General features: G+C 40.2%; 1 protein-coding gene across 5 annotated transcripts in view; it reads left to right on the top strand.

Moving 5' to 3' along the window:
- Nucleotides 1-16,033, top strand: part of FILIP1 (filamin A interacting protein 1) — a 101,959-nt gene that overhangs the window by 13,579 nt on the left and 72,347 nt on the right. For 2 of the 5 annotated variants that reach the window (XM_056487768.1, XM_056487764.1), the window contains exon 2: nt 14,921-15,060. The exons of 2 other annotated variants lie outside the window; for them this stretch is intronic. The gene's annotated coding sequence lies outside the window, so the exon portion shown is untranslated. One more of the 5 variants, XM_056487767.1, reaches the window with a different exon arrangement.

Raw genomic sequence — 16,033 nt, 5'->3', positions numbered from 1 at the left:
TTTAAGGAACAGGAAGACAAGTGGGAGTTTGGAACCATGAAAAAAAACCAACCAAAACAACCCAAAAAGGAAAAGGTTACTGTACCTTTTTACTACAGTATAGATATTAAATCATGTCTCAGGAAAATACTTTGACTGTTTCACTTTGCAGGAAAAAAGTCAACTTTGTGTGAAATATTTAAATATTCACTGGAGCAAGAACTAACACTTGGGAAGACCCAAAACTACAACCAAAGTGATAGAGTTGGTTAACTCCTTGTGACCCAAAATTCACACATTTTTGTTCAAATACCCATTTCTGAGTCCTGCAGACAGTTTCTCTATTGTAAGAACTTAAGACACTGCTGGTATTTGTCAGAAAATTTGGACTTTTGGTAAAAGAAAGAAGAAAAATAAGTTTCTTAAAATTATTGTACTTCCCTCCCATAGTATGTCTGAGTTCTTGTCAGAAAGTGTGGGGAAAAAATAACAAAAATGGGAAAAAAAAAAACTGCTTCTGCAGTTCAAATAATCCATTTCATTTCTTGTTTCTTTTCAACTTTATGCTGAATTTGACCCAAATCTGCTCCAGAGCACTCAAACCCATTCTTTTAGGCAGAATGAATTGTTTACTAGAAGAAATTGCCCAGCATAATTTCAGCTGCAGGCTCTAATCAGACTGCTCTGCTTCCAGTTCCCCTGTGGTGGGAATTCACAAGAGGCAAGCAGCAGGATGGGTGCACAGCTGTAGCACCAGGAGCTGAGAAAAGCACACCCTTGAGCCCCTAGAGGTGGTGTGAAGGTGTCCTAGCCCTTCTCTAGGGACTGTGGGACCTGATTTATGGCTGGAGGATATTGGTATTAACCTCACATTCCCATTTCTCTGCAGAGAGAGAATTTATACAAGCACAAAGCCACCACTGAAAAACATACCTATCAATACAAATAAATAATAGTGTCACTCCACTGTGAAGAAAGCAGTGAACCTCAGTTTTCTGTGTCAGGTGATGATATTAGATTATGTAGTCTTTGACAGTTCAAGAAATACCTGGTGTAGGTACTGTTGTGTTATACTGGATTCATTTTCTCTTCTTTGGTGCAGCTCCCCTCCCACATATTTCTCAAAAAAAGCAAAACTTCTCAATTCTGTCCTGCAGTTCAGTGGAATCATCTGGTTTCTAACTCTGACAAGTGGCATTTCATCTGTGTGACCCCTGAAATCAAAACACTTTCTTTATGGAAACGAGCCTGCCTGAAACAGCTTGCATTTAAAATCTGCTGTAGTTAATAGGTCAGAATTCCCAAGGACATTGCACAAAAGTCTGGCAGTGTCAGACTGGTTCATCTTAAAAATGCTGTCATAGAGCATTGCAGGCAGGAAAACACAAATTGCAGACGTTATATTATTTTTACATATTTTTTTGAGTGCTGCCAAAATAGCCATCACTTGCAGGTCAAATACAGAAAAAAAACTTAGCAATAAAGAATATTAAGAAATTTCTTAGAGCATGTCTGAGAATGTGCTGTGTATGTCAGCTCACAGACTGTGATCATGTTATTTTTTCATGCATTCTCTAAGAAACCACAAAATCCACCAATAATAAAATAGCGAAAGTCAGAACAGACACCCCTTCTGATCTTTGAATTACAAACAAAAATATATTAATTTCTTTAATAAAACCTCTGGTTTTATTTTTAGCATCTCTAAAAATTATTTCTTTTAGAACACAGAAGGGAGGGGACAGATTTGTTGATAAACAGTCTTACCAACATTAGGTACATTTTGAGTCTCTTCAGTAGATTTCTCTTAAATTTTCTTTGCAAGTCCTTCCTTAAAGTCAAGAAAAAGCTGGTATAAATTAAGGTGTTCCATGAGATACTTTTATGCATGTGACAGATTTCTCTTATCTTGGCAATAACCTGAAACTCTCTTAATGGTGGCATTTTATGGATTTCTCTTAGTTTAAAGGTTTGCTTTACTACTGGTAAAATATACCTAATCAACTGGTAATTCACTATAGATGAAAATTTGAAGTATAGATGTGAGCAGATACAAAATGCTATATCAAAACACTAAAATATAACAGGCATGAAATTGATTTACAAATGAAATGTTAGGCTGGGATATAGAAGAGAACACATAATGCAGAGCAAGCTGATAACAAAGCCCTATCCAAGTTTGCCTGACACTTTTCATTAAAAAATCTAGTCTTGTATGAAGCCCAGTTGTTTACAGCTTTGCCAAACTTCAGTTGTTCAGGCTGGATGTCTGGCTGAGTCTGAATTGTTTTTGGAAGTTTCAGCTAGAATGCTTTGAGCATTTCCAAGAATTAGTTGAGAGAAAATTCTTGTTTGCCCATGTGAAAACAATCCCATAACCATTTTGCTGAAGAGCTTTAATGTCTCCATGTTCCAGAGTGATCTACTGAAATTCAGCCAGGAAACTGCTCTGGGGCAGCAAATTGACTTTTGCCATTCCTGTGAAAATCATGCTGGGCTAGGAGCCACTGAACAAAGCATTTCACCAAGGACATCTTGTGAAAAAATACCTAGTAGAGATTTAACTTCTCAGAATAGCCCATGTGTGCTGAAAGCTGTCCCAGTCCCTCACATCTCACCTATTGCAGCTGTCTTGCCATTCCCAGAGAGCACCTCCACCTCAGAGTTACTGGGTTAAGTAACACTTCCCAGTCACTCCTTCAGCTGGTGCTTCAGCTTACAGCACAGAGCAAAATGAGATTAAAGGCCTTGTTTTTTCTTTTTACTTCCCCAGCAGAGCCTATGCCATGGTGGCAGGAGATGCATGGATAGCATGATTGCTCTTGCTGCTAGGGAGGGTCACTTTTGTGAAGAACAAGCCCTTTTGTGATACCTTTGTACCTGTCTCTCAGGATTTCTTTGCCACTAATAAGTATTGGCCATCACCTTTGCTGTGGGATGGAACTGTTGCCTTTGGGAAGGCAGAGAATAATGAACAATCACAGTGACACTTTGCCAGTGTAAATATGCTTTTATTACAAATTTATCTCAGTCTTCAGCTGATTCACATTTGGAATCAGAACCATCTCAGTTCGTGTCTTTCTGTGGTGTGAGATTTGTGCCATTGCATTGTTTGGCATTCACCATTGCCTGACAAGCAAGCTGGATTTCTCTCTGGGTCCCAGCTCCAGCTCATCTTCCAGCTGTGAGCTTTGCAAGTGTTCAGTTCAGTCTCCAATCCCTCTCTAATAGCTGCAGCTCTCCAGCCTCACCCATCTGCATGGTACCACACTTCCCTGCAAAGCTGTCCTCTTAGTTCTTCTCTTTGGGTTTGGGCACAGGGCAGGCTCCCAAGGCAACTTGCTCAGCCTTCTTTACTCTTGTAAAACAAGAAGCAGCTAGAGCAGCTGCTGTTCCCATATTTTTACCATGCTTACTGCTCCTCTTCTCCCTGCTGCACTCCCCCCAGGAATTCATTCCATCTGACTGTGCCATCTGTCTCAGTGTTTCTCACTTGCCCTCCTCTCCAAAGCCAGGGCTTTGCAGCTCTGCTGCAGTTCTGTAAAGCAACAATCTGTGTTTCCACTTCTCACAGTTTGAAAGTCACACAGAAACAGTTAAAAATATCTGGGGGACACAAAACAATGTCAGTGCTGATTCTCTGACCCTCAGTCCTGTTGTCACTGGCTGGTCATACCTGATTACTAAATGTGGACTTCAAAACAGGTTGACTATGTTCAGGCTGCCAAACTCTGGCTAGGCTAATCCCCAGGCAGGGCTAACTCCTGAACCATTCTAGGAAGCCCCTGGTTAGTCCTTGCTAAAATTTCAACCAAGCCCTATCACTGCTTAATCTCCTAGTTTAGATATAATCCTCATGTCATACTCATCTGAGCACACCAAGTGCCTGGGATTATCTGTACAATCACATACAACATTTCTGCATCATAAAGCTATACTTTATTATTATTGAATCAGATTTCTCTAAGATTACAGCTAGAGTGATTGTTTTCCAAGCATATTTTGAGCTTTAACATTGGAAAATTCTATCATTGGAAAAATTTTGTAACACACGTTTGAACTGATTTTTTGGTTTAGTTCCTTAGGCATTATTTTAGTACATATCTTCTGTATGCATCTTTTTTTACTATCTACTTTCCTTTTTCTCTTTTCATGAGATGAGTGAAAACAACACAGCCAATTTTAATAAAGCTCAGGGATCAGTGTTTCCACCTGAACTACCTTCATTAATGAGCACAGCAGATGATACTTCAGTCAGATGAGTCAAGGCTAATAACACCTCATTGGCTCTTCTTAATTCCTTATGGACAAACAGTGCTTACAGCTACAAGAACCATTTGGCACATGATTTCACAGGACTATCTCCTTTTCATAAGGCAACACGTAAGCAAGAAAAAAAATGCCAGTGAAAAGAGTTAATTTTAATAATATGTGGTTTTGGAGGTTTTAACCATATGTGTTTTTTTATTGAACATCAGTGAGTAACACCAAAAACTCATACAGGCAATTCTAAGTTCCATCAGAACAAAAAAACCCAAAATCCAAAACTTCTTGATACATCAACAACTAAACTGTAACCAGCCAACAAACCAACCAGAAACTCAAAGAACCACTTTGAGCCCTTGTCTTCAGCAGAATAGAGCACACAACTCTCATGTTGTGGGGATATCAGGCCTTGCAGGCCTTCTACACTGGTCCATGCAGAAGTAGAGCACTGGAATTTGCAGCTCATGAGGACTGACAGAGGAATTCCTCTCCTGAGAGGAGAGGTGGTGCTTCAGAGCCCCAGGAGCTGCTCACTCCTGTAAGTGAAGCAGAGCCTCAGAGGCAGCTCCATCCTCAAATGATAGTGTGAAGTAAAAACGGCCATCCCTTTTCTTCCACAAGTTTTCAACTCCCTGTGTTCAATGCATGTTTTGTTAAAATTTGAAAATCAGTTTTGGAGCAAACCAAGAGACTTTCTTCTGCCAATGTGCCTTTCAAATCCTTCTCCAGGAGCTGATGAAATGATCTGACATAAAGCAGAGCAGAGGCTGCATTCTTTACGCAGCTTTGAGTGATGCATATTTTACCAACCCATCCATGAGAAAGGAATTCTTGAACAAAATGGCTAAGTGAAAGAAGAAATAATTTTAAAAATATGCTTAATTGGAATTTTAGTTGTGACATGCATTGTGAACATTGCTAATGATTTCAGATATAACATTGTACTGCCATTAAGAAGCAATTCAATAAGCTTTTAAATTGTAGCTCTGAAGACATAATTTATGTTTCCAGAACTTTCATCTTAAATACTTTTTTTGGCTTTACAAAAATTTGGACACAGATTATTTAAAAGCTTGCAGCTCCAGCACTAATTCAACAGAACAATTTCTGAGGAACAACTGTTACATCAGTAAATATAAATATCTAAATATACATAAGATTAAAATCCTTCCTATCCAAGATATTTCACCTTTAATTTTAGGTGCTTGAGGCATTAGCGAAAGCTTAAAAATGTTATTGAAAAAGTGCTGTGACATCTGAGCTATGGCATGCAATTTGTTCACATGCTCAGCAACAAGCAACGTGCTCTGCCCTTCTTTTCTGTCCATGGGAAGAGTTGCTTTTGGATTTCATTTAAGGGTGAGGCAAGTACTTTTGAGATAAGGTTTTGCAGTTCCCTGCTGCTCTGTTCTTATTTGCAGGCCCATTAGTTACTGTTTTGCAAGAATAGCTTTCACATTTGAATCACTTAGTAATGGTAATAAATTTTTGTGGTTTAAGACTAACATAAGTCAGCTCCAGATACCTGCCAGGAGGTATTATAATTTTTTGTGGACCTCAGCTCAGGATACAGTTGGTTTTTGTTGTTGCAGGGTACGAATTACAGTTTTGCTTCTAAAAATAGAAGTTTTTTGTATTTGAATAAAACAGTTCAATATACCATGCTTGCTGAGATAACGTATGTTTTTCATGTCAGAACTACAGTGGCACAAAGAAGCTGCTGTCAAGGGTACCAGCCAAGCCACAGGGATTTAAAGCAGCTGAGCATCAAGTCCTTCAGTTTTACTTCCATGTCTTGTCATAAGCAATCAGATGAAGAGAGGGAAGTTTACTGAATTAGTAGTAAGCCACCACTGGTTTTCCCAGAGTGAGGTTCAAGGCTTCTCTGTGCAACCCCTGAAATTCAGTCTGCAAGGAACTCTGCAGCATAATTAGTGGCAGCTGGGGATTGCATTTGTGCTCCACTCTGGGCAGGCAAACAAACCAACCAACATACAAACCAGAGGCTGAAAACTGCCAGCAGGGAAAAGCAAGTGCATGGCAAGCACTTGAAACTTCCCCTGAGCACTCTTTCTGTCTCCAGCTATTTTCAGTTCAAGAGAATGCCCTAACCTGGTGTGGTTTATCTGGTAGCAACCATAAGTGAGTATTTCTGCCAAGAATGTCTCCTCCCAAGTCATGTTAACTTCTGCATTCGTGGAGAAGGTGTTCTGTAGTTCTGCTCTTCAGTGTGTGAAGAACCATCCTGTTCTGTTTGTTGGTGGAGACTGCTTCAAAGCCCATCCAAAGCAATAATAATCAGCAAAAGAGAGCAGGTGCCAGAAGATGATAGGAACATAGACTAGTTTTCTACTAGATCTCTGTGTGAAAGATGTCAGCATCACTCACCTTTCTGGCTCTCTTCCCAGAACAACCAGGATGGAAGGCAGCCAGTGCCAGAGCCCTGCAGAGCTCAGATCCCTGAGCTGTGGATGAACTAGGAAAGCCAAAGGCAAATGCTCTCTAGCTGCTGTGGTGCACAGAAATCATCTGATAACTGAGAGATCCTTGAGAACTAATTTGTCTTCCACAGGAAATGAAAAAAAAAAAAAAAAAAAAAAAAAAAGGCACATGAAATTGTTGACCAGGGCTCTAAACCTAGAGTTAGTACCATACACTTTCTGAGCATCCTTACACCATTTCTCACTAACATTTCAGAGGAGCACAGAAACTAGCAGTTCTTACAGAGGCTCTACTGTACTTTGACCAGTCACAACAGGGACTGGAGATTTCTTGGTGAAGCTCTCTCTCGTTTCTGACAAACAAACATGAACAAATCAATGTGGTCCATGAGGATTGTATTAGAATTTCTGAGAATTAATAATGTGTAAATCCAGAATCTAGTGTCAGACAGTATATAACTTTTTCTTTTGCATATGGATCAAGTTTTCTCTTAAAATTTGCAAGGACATTTTCCCCCATAAGAGAAAACATTTCAGATCATCAGTCTTCTGAAAATTGATCAGTCTTTATTTACTCGTGACCAGTTTGTTTCTGAAAGAGTTCGAAGCATGTGGACAGTTTCTGTTCAAATCAAGAACTAATTTTGCTTGAGACAAAAGTAGTAGTTTAAAGAGGAAACACAACTGTTTTGGTGTATATGTGTCATGTGGACTGCTGAGGCAAATCAGGAACTTGAAAAATGCACATCTCTTCTGATTAAATCCTTAATCATATATAACAGTGTCATGCTTTAATCCCATCTGGCAACTCAGCCTCACAGAGCCACTCAATTGCTCCCCCCAAGTGGGACTGGGGAGAGAATCAGAAGAGCAGAAGTGAGGAAATGTGTGGGTTGAAACAGAGACAGTTTAACAGGTAAAGTGAAGGCTGCACATGCAAGCAGAGCAAAACCAGGAATTCATCCACCACTTCCCATGGACAGAGGTGCTCAGCCATCCCCAGAGAGCAGGGCCCCATCATGGGTACCAGTCACCTGAGAGGACAAACACCATCACACCAAACCCCCCCTTTCCTTCTTCCTCCCCCAGCTTTAAATACTGAGTGTGACACCACATGGTATGGGATTCCCCTTTAGTCAGCTGGGGTCACCTGTCCTGGCTGTGTCCCCTCCCAGGTCCTTGTGCACCCCCTGCTCCTCACTGCTGGGGTGAGGAGCAGAAAAGGCCCTGACCCTGTCCAAGTTCTGCTCAGCAGTAAGGAAAACCTCCCTGTGTTACCAGCCCTGTTTCCAGCACAAACCCAAAATGCAGCCCCATACCAGCTCCTGTGATTATCCCAGCCAAAACCAGCACAAATGGGAATAGGAACAGAGGCTATGATGAAAATCACCAGCAAGGCAGGAGTTGAAAGAAAAACTGTGATTGTTTACTTGAGAGAAAAAGGCATAAAGAGGCATGGAAAAATGATGTTGAATAACAAGAGGCCAGAGAAGATGGATGGGTGGATGTTCCTTCACGATACAAGTGAATGTGCATATGATGAAAAAAATTAAAATTAAGAAATGCATGCAAAGTTATGTAGATGTATGTAAATTGATTTTCACTGTTTGAATAAAGTCAGAAACTTAGAATGCTTTTAGAAGGATTTTTATATAAGATAGGAAAAGATCTTAGAAGTCAGTAATTCAGGTCCTAAGCCATCCATTAGAAGGATTTTTATAGAAGATAGGAAAAGATCTTAGAAGTCAGTAATTCAGGTCCTAAGCCATCCATTAGAAGGATTTTTATAGAAGATAGGAAAAGATCTTAGAAGTCAGTAATTCATGTCCTAAGCCATCCATTAACTGATGACAGTGGAGACATGTTTTCCATTTTCCTGGATCCTGGATCCTCCTTCTTCTTGAGTATCTAATGCTGAATCTTGAGAGTTGAATTCAGCATGGCTCACAAGAAAGATTTTAACAGATTTTTAATGCTAGCTAAGACAGTGAACAGCTAATAAAACCAGGAAACCCCAAGGTAGGTTTATGAAGCCATCTTAGTTGAGAGTAGAGTGAATCAGAATTTGATATTATTAATTACCATAAGATATGATATTATAGTATTTGTTGGGTCATTTTTGTAGTAAAACTTGCCTTCACTGAGCTAGTACACTTCATATGAAGATAGCATGCTGGTATTTACATCAGAATTTCAAGTAGGAGCTGAAGTGAAAATGTATGTAGTACTGTCATGGCTATAGTTTGGGGCTCTCATTCACAGGGGCTCTCTGTGTGTATGTGTGTGGGTTTGCATTTAGAAAGAAGAACTTTTTAAAAATGATTGATTTTTATGTTTTTACTGCTTTTGGTGAAAGTAGATTTTTACAAACTGTTTTTTTTTTTACCCAAGAAATTTTCTGCTTTGTAGAAGTTTATGGGTTTTTACTTTAAGATCAGCATAAGAAAACTTTTAAACATGAAAAAAAATGAAGTATCTCCAAAACCAGACAACTTTGTTTTTCAAAAAAGTCTTCCCTCTCATGTATTCAACCCATGCTATGACCAACATAAATTAGAAACAATCATAATTCTGTTCCCTTGGCTATATCTTTTGGATACCCTCCAACATAAAATGCATTAGCACAAAAATGTTCTTGTCCTTAATTAATTTATAGCTTAGAGCAGAATACCATAAATAACAGTTGAACTTCAGCTGCAAAGGTTTTAAATCCATGGATAAAATATTTTATAAAAAATTGTAATAAACCTTAAACAGTTCTAGATGACAAGTAGAACTAATTATCAATAATCTTAGGAATTTTGGTGGTGGACAACTGAATATAAAAGATGTTTATTTTGTAATATATTTGGATTCTATTGAATTTATTGTTGTTGTGGGAGAAAAAATGATCTAAATTGTATCCCTACCCTGAACAAATACACTTTCTAAACTGAACTATTTGGTTAGAGTTGTTAGTTGGTTTTGTTTTGTTTTTAAATAGCTTGAAGCATATAAAGTATGCTGGTATATCTTGTTTTGAAGCATGCATGGTTGAAGTGTACAGAATCTGCATGATATATTATAGCTTTATATGGGAACACAGGACTGGAAAGGATCTAATGGGTCATTAAATTTATTGCTACAATATTGCAGGAATCATGTTTTATAATCTCCTTCATACACTTATCATGTTCCACTGTGAGTGCATTTAGGACTGCTGCTGCTGTTTCTCCAGCTGGAAAATTGTTCCCAATCTCGTTGCCCCATGTGAGAACTTGTTTTTGGTTTCTAACATAGGTTAAATTCTGGCCAATCTATGCCATTGGGCTCCACTGTCACCCCTGTCATTTAATTGAAGTGGCTCTCCCATCTCCCTGATGTTTGCCTCTGTGATATATTTATACACAGCAACTGGATCCCTTACCAGCCTTTATTTTGCCAAGTTAAACAAGCCAAGCTCTTCATTCTGTCTTCTCATATGATAGGCTCTCCATTACCCTGATCATCCCAGAAGTCCATCTTTGTACCTGAACAAGTCTGAGGTAATGTGCTACAAATGACAAAGTACACCAGTCTTGTATAATGGCACAATAAAAGAAACCACAGCAAACAGAGTAATAATTTCAGGCTTGCAAGGATGTGCTGTGCCAAATATTTAGGAGGTTAAGTAAAGGTTTTTAAACTTCTGAGGGGATCTTCATTAGAAATAATGTGGGTTTTCACCCCCAAGTTGTTGATTGAAATTGCAATGTGAAAGGTTTCAGGGTTTCAATCAAAAGCTGGGAAATCAATGAAATTTTTTATTTGGTTGAGACTTTCAGCCACCTTTGTATGCAGTTCATTAATTTGTGACAATAATCATTGGAGAAATGTGTCTGGCAATTTGAAAGTTTGTTTGACAATATTTGACAATTATTGACTGGGAAAATTCCTATGAACACTGTGTAATATGTGATGAACCTTTCCTGGGGAAGGCACAAATGCATTCACACGATTCCCTTAAGAAATTCCAGTTACAGAGTTTGGAGGGTTTGTTCCCTAGAATTACCTCTGCAAAATGCTCCTGTTGGCATGAGCCAATGGAAAGCAGAAGAGAATGTGGGTACAACTCCCATCACCTCCCAGGACCACAGAGAAAAGGATGTTTGATCAAATCCAGTATCTCCTGGTTTCTTGTGCCATAGCTTCTTGGAAAACTCCAGGACACTCCTGTCTGCCAGCTGCTAAGATGTGGCAGCAATCTATTTTTGGCTGTTTTACTTCTAATCCTTACTGAGTTAATAGTTTAATCAAGTTTCAAGGGGAGCTTCAGAGAGAAACTTTCCAGTTGTGCCAAGCCTGCCATCCCAGTGCTTGGGACCAGGATCACTGGAGAACAGGATTTCTCTCTAAGTGCAAAGGAGAGATACTGGAGGAGCATTTGTTTTTTACAGTCCTTTTTTTCTCAGGAATAAACAGGCTGATTTCATTTTTAGCAATTTTCTGCCTCGTGGTAGAAGGCAAAAAGAGCTTTTTTAATATACTTTTGTATATAATATGAAAAGGAAAGCACAGTTTTAAGCTGCTGCATGCACATAAGAAGATCAATGAAAAGGAAAAGCTTTTAAATACTTGAACAAGAGCAAAGGGGAATTCCAACCACAGGCACAAACAGTTAAGCAGACAATTAAGGAAATACATGTCAGGGCTGCTTTCTGAGGACTAGGGGTGGCAATCCCCCTGGGGAACAGAGACCTGAGGGAGACAGCTGGGGATGGTTTCAGGCACATTCCTGGGGATAGGAGGAGCCCAGGCTGGGCTGTGGGCCCATGGACAGGCAGGGCTGGGCTCTGTGGAGCTGTGGCAATCCTGGGGATAGGGCTGGTGGCCCAGGGGGGCTGATGGGGGGTCCTGGGTTCTTGGGGCACTGACAATAAATTAAATGGAGCTGTAATTCTAACAAACACTTGTGATGGTAACAGTGATAGTCAGAGTTGATTTGACAGAGGAAGCTGTCACACACCTCCTGCCCCCATGGTGGCCTGTGGGTCATGGGAAGGAGGTGCCCCATCCAAAAGTCCCATCCAAAATTCCCATCCATCCCAAAGCCTTGTCCAGTGATGCTGGTGGGGTGTAGGGTGCTCAACACAATCAGCCTCATTTTGTGTCCCATTCTGACTAGCTGTGCCCAGCCAGACCTTCAGAGCAGCCCACCAGACTGTCTGTCCAGGACTTGCCCTTAGTTTTACTATCCCCAGTGTGGCTGCTGGGGCTTGGAGCTTGGAGTGGAAAGCACCTTAGAGAGCTCTTTGCTTTCCCTGGCTTTTCCTTTGAGAGTTCTGGGAATGGTGGCTCTCAGATCAATGGGAATACAGGGACTTTCACTGACCCCTTTCATTAGGGCTTCCTGGCAAACCTCCCAAAGAAAACTCCAGCTTTCTGCTCCATTTGGTTTCCTGATCCACTTCACTGGGGGAGAGGGAGCACGTGTATGAGAACAAGGAGAGGTGAGAGGCTTTCTCCAAAACAAATCTACAGAGAACCAACAGCTTCTTTTTGCTCTGCTGAGAGTCACAAACAAAAATGATTCTGTTTAGTGCACTTGATAGAACTCTCAGCAACTGGGATAGAAAAGGCAGCCCAAGAAGCATCCTGCTGTGCAAAGGCTGGGATGTTATTGCAGCCCTGCTAGGTTTGAGTTGCTCCTGAGGGAAAGCCTGCAACCAAAGCTTTGTCTTTCATTAGCCTAACAGGGGTTCAGGAGCATTTTGATGCACCTGTGTGATGTCTGTGAGTGAAATACCAGCTCTATTCAACTCAGTAGCAAAATCCCATGGGCTTTTAATACAACACAATGTTGTATAATGGGCAATATTTTAACTACTACAGTGATATTCACCTTGACTCTTTCTTTTGATCACTATATTTACTGTGTCATCACTTGATTAAAATGAAAAAGGTATGTATAGGCATAAATATTATCTACTGATATTTTAATGCTTAATGAAGATAAAGCTTTTCCAAAGTGCCTACCTTATCCTGCTGCTTGGTCAAGTATCAGAGGATGGAAATCACTTAAGTCCTATCTGTGTTCCAGGATGTCTCTTCTTGGGAATATACAGGTGCAGTTATTACACTTGTAAAATGACTTTAAAACAATAAATAGTGGAAAGAAAATTCCCTCAAGGGCCTATTTTTAAACAATATCTTCTGTGAACAAGGTTTCTGCAAATCATGAATGATGCTGCTTTTGTTTTCTTACAGAACATCAGACTTCAATCTCATTTAGACTGATGAAAATCCAGAGTAACACCTTTAAAATCAGAAGAGTAAAGGCAAATGAGGTCAGAATTTGACCCACTAAGCCTTGGTCCACCCTTTTTATATCTTAATAATTAGTGTGTGCTTGTTGACAGCAAACTCTTGTTTTTTTACATTGTGTGAATTGCACTGAAAATTCAGCTCTTCATTGCAAAAACATGCCTAATTTTCTTTTTTTAGGTTTAGATAGTTTCATATTAACTTTTAAAAACAGTAGTCTTGATCCTTCCTCCATTCTACTTAATGAGAAAAACTCTCACTGATTTTTTTTTTTTTTAAGGACAAAACTTTCATAGGCCAAAGAATTAATTGCTGTAAATCCCATGTGCCTCATACAAGTTATCTCTATTCTGTTTCTCATAAATTGTCATGAGAACTGTGATTCAGGGCTTGTGGGTATAACAGTGTGATAACCTGAATTCTTGCACATGTAGGAAATGTTTTCTGCTATTCATAAATAAATAAATAGATGGGTAATTGCTCAATCTTTTCCAAGAAATAGCTGCTCAAGATTAAAGTTCTCTAAGCAAATTTTCTTAATAATAAAAATACTTTTACTTATCAGTAAAACAACCTTTGTGTAAAGCTAAATTTTCCTTAATATGTATGCACCAATTACAGCTGGTTAAGATTTTATTACTGTATCTCTCCTTATATTGTTCATAATCCAATAGATCTTGTTCTTTCCACCCAGAGAAAGGAAAAAAGATACAAATACCAAGCTGATACTTACTATTTTGCAAGAATTCACATACAGTTTGTTAAGAAATAATAGGCAAATGGGCACTGCACTGCTCTGACTGCTACTGATTTAGATACTGCAGTAGTCCTGCTTTGTTCCTTGAATGGTAATGTCCCTTGTAAGACTATACTGCTATTAGAACTACATATATTATTTAAATAACACTCATTTTGTAGAGTTGAACAAAATTGTTACTGTTTTATTAAAAAGATCACAGCTTCCCAGAACACCATGTTTTCCTTGCCCAGGAAAGACCTGCATGGTCTCACAGAATCTCTTGTGACCCTTCCAGTCCTGCCCCTGAGCCTGCCTGGACTCTGAGCAGCACTGCTCAGACCCTCTGGCTCTGCTGTTCCCATGCCAGCTGTGTCTGGAGTGCATTTGACCTGCAAAACTTTGTTCATGCCATAACCATGGCTGCTCAGCCAAGAGGGTCAGGGCAGAACTCAGGGAATCCACAATTCTTTATGTTTGTTTATGCAGCCTAATCAAATGCATGGATGGGCTCTTATTGACACGAGACCCTGCCTTTGTCCAGCAACACCCCCAGCCCTCCTGGAGCACAGTTCATATCTCCTACTCCTCCACAGGATTTGGAGCTGTCACCAAGCCCCCAGCCTTGCTTTGTTTGTCTGTGGGCTGGGAGAGAAGCCAGTCTGCAAGCCTTGCTGTGCTGCAGGTTGGGCAGCCCACCCAGCCACAGGAGTCCTGTGTTCCCCTGAGCAGCAGGACTCTGCTGCAGTGCCACTAACACTCTGCTCTGTCACCACGTTGTGCCACTGCACTGCACATATCTGCAGAGCTGCTCTATCAGTGAGGAGCCAGCAGGTCACCCACCAGCTTCTCCCTTCCCTCCTTACGCTTCTCTTTTCACGCTGGAGGGGTCTCTTGGTGCTGATTGCCAAACTACAGAGAAAGTGTGACCTGTGGTCTCTTGGAGCTCTTTGGAGACAAAGGGAGTGTGAGGTTTCACCCCCTGGTTGCTGTACTGCATCATACCTGCAAATGCCTCACCTCATGTGTTATGGATTCTTCAGTGTACTGTCGTGGCTTTGGACATGGATAAAGTCTCTAAATAGAAAACAGAAGTATTTTCATTCTGGAAGCCTGTGTTTTCTAGCTGGCCTGCTGGCTGGCTGGCAGACAAGCAGAACATGCTGCCTCTCTCTCTGTCCTGGCACGTGGCCCCTGAGCCTTGTCTCTTCTCCAGGGAGCAGCAGGGACCCCAGCCAGCCTCAGGTGGGAGCAGCAGAGGATGGCACAGGGACAGCTCCACCCTCGACTCCCTCCTCCCCACTGCGGACCTAGGTTCTAGTGAAGCCCCTGCCCTGGGAGCATCCCTGCACACAGGTATCACTGCACACCACGGGCAGCAGCATTCTGGAGATGCTGTTGCAATAGCATGGCTGGAAAGCAGTACCTGAGCTTTCTGCAGATGTCAGCTCCAGGAGGTAACAAAATGACTTATTGCAAAACAAGAAAATGTGAATGTGGAAACTGAGAGTTTTTCAAAGGCTCATCTGAATTGCTGAGCTGTTAAAGCCCTCGGGGACTGTTGGTAATTCCCAAGGACATCCTCAATGCACATTATTTTCTCTGAAAATTTTTAGCATAATGAGCTAAAAATAAGAATCCTGAGTTAAGGACTTAGTGTAACAAGGAACTCTGCAGCAGGCACCCTGGAATCCTGTGACCATATTACATGTCTTACAATATTAAAATTGGATTTTTTCCTCACTTTTAAAAGCCCTGTTGCTACTATCACATTGGTTATACAGCATTCTTTACTTCCAGTTTTAAAATTCCTTAAGGTGCTAGAATATACTTTGAAACTGTGAACACAGCTCAGAAACTGGAAGGCGAGCACTAAATGATTTTATAAAAATTTCACAACTTTAACTCCAATATCATATCATATTTTTAAGTGTCTGAGTCATTTGGAAAGCTCGGGGCTGTCTGTATTAATCATGGCCCCAGAAGATCTATCCCAACAGTCAGAAAGCAATTCCATTTGTAGTCAAGGATTGCAAACACAATCTTCCTGGAACTGAAAGTTGTACATTGTGCAATTTTTATGGCTTGTATAGCTTTTCTATTTTTAGTTGTTTCAAACCTGCAATACATCATATAATCCTCCTTAAAGTGTCATCCATAATGCTAATTGACATTAACTTGGCATAAATTATTTGCTTTCTTAAATTTATGTAGTTGCTGTTTTATCTAACAATGTTACACAAACAAAACTTTATTTTTCTCTGATATAAAGTTGATGTGAGTCCAAACTGGTAATTATGTGTTTCTAGTTAAGGACTTCAAAACAATT

This window comes from Oenanthe melanoleuca, chromosome 3 (genome assembly GCF_029582105.1).
Source record: "Oenanthe melanoleuca isolate GR-GAL-2019-014 chromosome 3, OMel1.0, whole genome shotgun sequence".
NCBI classification, from domain to species: Eukaryota; Metazoa; Chordata; class Aves; order Passeriformes; family Muscicapidae; genus Oenanthe; species Oenanthe melanoleuca.
Note: the sequence above shows the minus strand (reverse complement) of the source record. Positions and strands in the feature narration are given on the sequence as shown.